The sequence below is a fragment of the Nannobrachium achirus genome (genome assembly GCF_963921795.1).
Source record: "Nannobrachium achirus genome assembly, chromosome: 8".
NCBI classification, from domain to species: domain Eukaryota; kingdom Metazoa; phylum Chordata; class Actinopteri; order Myctophiformes; family Myctophidae; genus Nannobrachium; species Nannobrachium achirus.
The window spans coordinates 25,106,972-25,111,289 of NC_137817.1; the positions used below are offsets into that span (position 1 = coordinate 25,106,972).

The 4,318-nt window shown below is 42.6% G+C and overlaps 1 pseudogene across 1 annotated transcript; it reads left to right on the top strand.

The window, feature by feature from the left end:
• The first annotated feature begins 501 nt into the window (after positions 1-501).
• LOC308290003 (nuclear transcription factor Y subunit alpha-like) lies at positions 502-1,417 on the top strand (annotated as a pseudogene). The gene has a single exon. The product of its transcript is annotated as a nuclear transcription factor Y subunit alpha-like (transcript).
• Positions 1,418-4,318: the final 2,901 nt, after the last annotated feature.

Genomic DNA, 4,318 nt, shown 5'->3' on the forward strand with positions numbered 1-4,318 from the left:
CCAAATACGTTTAGTCTCCATATACATTGAAGCAATGTCTATGTTGCAGGTCACCAATAGCAATATATTTGACATAATCAATCTTTGACACTTAACATTACTTACTTTTGATCCGGAGAGGATTTTGACAATTAAAATTGTTTATGAAAAACTGGCAATCTCATTTTAGCAGCCATGCTTGTTGCAGTTGTCGGTCTGATGTACTAGATTGTTATGTGACATCACACTGAGCTAACAAATGACGTCATACTGTAGACATTCTTTTTAAACAAATGTAGTAACTGTTGTCATGAGCCTGCCTATGATGCCAGTAATATGACATCAGCCATCTCCATATTTAGGCAACAACTGAGGACAGAGATAGCTGGACATTATACATAGATAACATGTTCAAAAAGGTGGTGTATAATTATAAGTAGGCTGTCACAGAGTTTATTAACATTTTGGTTTCATGCATGCAACTCCTCCCTGCCAGCTGAAATAAGAGGATTGTGTATTGCTATGGATCAGTACCCCACTGCCACAACCGGGGATCAGATAATCATGCGCACTGCCAATGGACATACCCAGCAGCTGGCCCAGGGGCAACCACAGATGCAGATGGTTCAACCATCCTTCACTCCATCTGGGCAACGTGTCATGGTGATGGTCCCTGTGACTGCACCCCAGGGACCGTTCCAGGTGATGCACCAAGGACAGATCCAGCTGCAGGGCGGTCAAACCCTGCAGGGGCATCCCCAGAACATCATCACCCAGCAGCAGCCCCATACAGTCATCACTGCTGGACAGAACCAGGGCCCACAGTTCAACATGCCGGGCCAGCACGTGGCCCAGATGGCTGATGGACACCCCATCTTCTACCAGCACGCCAAAGCAGATGGCACCGCCCCCCAGCAGGGAATGATCACCAGCTTGGCCGGTGACCAGATTGTACAGGGCGGTGGAAACAACAACACCACCAACAGTGGCCAAGACACTGTGTCTGTAACCCTGCCAGTCTCTGGCAACACGGTCAATACAGGTGGAATGTTCATAGTAAGATCCACTGCAGACCCACCGGAAGAAGAGCCAGCTCTGTATGTCAACGCCAAGCAGTTCCATCGCATCCTAAAACGACGGAAGACCCGTGAGAAGCTGGAGGCAGAGGGAAAGGTTCCCAAAGAAAGGAAGAGATACCTACACGAGTCCCGCCACCGCCATGCCATGCAGCGAAAGCGGGTAGACGGAGGACGTTTCTTTTCACCCAAGGAGAAGGAAGATAATAGCTGCAGACCCGGAACAGCAACAAGCAGCCCAAGCAGCGACAGATGAAACGAAGGCTCAAATGATCTGGTGCACAATCACTAACATAATACCTCCATCTGAGAGCACAGCCACCAGCATCCACCACCTTGTATCTAAGTCATTAGGAGACTAGCCAGCTATACAAGGGTAAGATATTCCTCTTGCAAGAGGAATATCTCCTCGTGCAAGAGTTTGGATGAACATATGCATATTTATGTCCCTGTCACCTGTTCTCTCCCTCTCTACCTCAATGTGTAAGCCAGTACGGTAAGTATCTCCATCTGAGAGTACATCCACCACCTTGTATCTAAGTCATCAGGAGACTAGCCATCTATATGAGGGTATGTGTGTCCATACATGGCTGGATGTTTAAATGGAGCAGGAATATCTCCTCTTGCAAGAGTTTGGATGCACATATGGATATTTCTGTCTCTGTCACCTGTTCTCTCCCTCTCTACCTCAATGTGTACGGTGCTGAATGCTTGCATCTGACATGCAGGGGTTAATATAGGGAGCATTACACACTGTGAAGAGATACCTTGCACCCGATTGGCTGCTTCCTCGTGGACGCGTATCTATAGGCTGGAGTCATGTTGTAAGCCTGGTGACGTGAGGCTGGAGGGACAGTTGGTCTACGATTATTTATTCATCTATGGCCCACATATCTACAGCACACTTGATCTGAACCCAATTATGACAACTCACAGAGCTTCTGATTCACATATTTGGGGTCAGTGGTGAAATTACGCAAACAAAGGGAGAGGTGAAACAGTGGCAACAAAAGCAATGTCAATCTTTCTCCAAAGAGAAGAGGAGCCACTGGGGAAGGACTTCAGAAATCGTCACTGTTAGGCAGAAACCTCATATCTCCAAGTTTCAAATGTGTATGTTTTTTCTAAATTAAAGTCCTACTTCATCATACAAGAGTGTTGCACAAAAGCAGTGAAAATAGCAGATCTACAAGCACACAATGCATAGTTTTTGAAGCGGTAAAAGCCGCTTACAAGGAGTGGCTTTGTGTGTCCCATGTCCATATATGGTCATTTCAGTCCAGAATGAACAGGTTTTATCAAAAACAAAATGTGTGTCCCATGTCCATATATGGTAATTTCAGTCCAGAATGAACAGGTTTTATCAAAAACTAAATGTCTGTCACCTCATGTCCATATATGGTCATTTCAGTCCAGAATGAACAGGTTTTATCTGTCCCGTACGTCCAGAATATGTGTGTAGTGTCCATCCCGGTCTGATGATTGGATACTTTGAGGATTGGTCAAGCTTCACATGACAATTCGGCCCTCCAGATAAAATCATTCATTCATTCAGAATTGGAAGAATAGATCACAGAGTTCATAACTCTAGAACACATAGAATAAAAGTTCACCGCTTCACTTCGAACTGAGGTTTGATTTTTAAAATAATAACAAAAAAGGAAGGTTTTGGACATACACCCGACAATGATGAAATAAAAGAAGGGATAGCAGACAACGGCTTAAGTCAAAATCACATTGATGCGTGCTCCCACGCATAAAGCTTTCAAATGTCGAAATCAATCAGCATCTAAATGCATGAGTTGAACTCAATGATTAATTCGAATGCAGATGCAGAATTTTTACGGAAATGGACCTGGAAACCACCCAAGGAAAACATAGGCTGTGTTTCCGAATGCACAGGACGGTTTAAAAACCAACATCCAGGCAGTATTTTTTTTCTTTTTCTTTTATTTATTTATTTATTTTATTTATTTTTTATTTATTTTAATTTATGACATAAGATAGCTGGTGTAATCCACTGGAAATAATGGTTATTACAATTTTGTGTTCGGCCGATATGGAGTACCTTTCCCTTAGGCCGTCACTTTCACCATTGGAAGCAATGGACTACAAAGCAAACATCAGAATGATGAATGTATAGCTATATATTCTATAAATCTGATACTAAATCATCCTGCCCCTAATCCTGAGCATTCTCCATTGTATATAATTTGTGCTGAGCTTGTCTTTTCTTGCTGCTAACGCTGATAATGTATAGATGTGTTACAATGAGTGAGTTTCGCTAATTTACTGGAACCTCATAACAGAAAAAACCCTGATGCTGCTGAAGGAGGGGCATTTAAATGGATGTAAATATGATTCGGAATAGTGGCCTTGTGGTTAGAGTGTCTGCCCTGAGAATGGGGGTTCGATTCCCGGCCGGGTCATACCAAAAACTCTAAAAACTGAGACCCAATGCCTCCCAGCTTGGCACTCAGTATCAAGGGTTGTTTTGGATAAGTCCATGTGACATACTAGCGTCATGTCCGGGGGGTGTACTTGTACATCAAGCTTCCTCACGCTACAGAAACATCCTGCCCTATGGGCCTCATGGCTCGGCAAGGCATACTACTACTTCCCATTAGGCTTGTTAAGCTAACCTAGATTGTGGTGATCGAAAAACAAACGTGTTCCCTTCCCAAACGATGGCTTTTTCTTTATATTCCTTTAATACTTTTTTGTTATTTTAATAATCTGCAGGGCAACCAGACTATATTACTTGTCCGACTTTTTTCCATCCATCTTTCCCTTCCTAGATAAACTTTATTTTGCCACGCTCCTCCTTCTCCCACAGTTTTGGTGGCACGCACTTGGGCCATATGTCAAATCGACCAGCTTCATCGGGAAGCATGTGCTTGTTTGCTTGCTAAGAGATATGTTACATAGTTTAATTTCTATAAATGTATTCATAGAAATTAGATTTCTCATTTTTTATTAGAAATTATACTTTATAGATTTTTTTAACTAACTAACTTTTAACTAACCCTAACCCCAACCCCAAATATGGATGGCTGACATCATACAGATGTGTCGTTTCAAGACTTCAGGCTTACTGCTCTTTTCCTGAAAACTTCCTGCAAATGCATTTTTTCCACTGGTTTCTTTCCCTGTTTTGCCTTTCTAATTTTTATGGAGAATGAATCATATTTTTGCAGAAACCCGCAAATGGTAAGAAACCCATTGAAAAGCAGAATCCACTTTCATAGGCAGATTTCTAATTC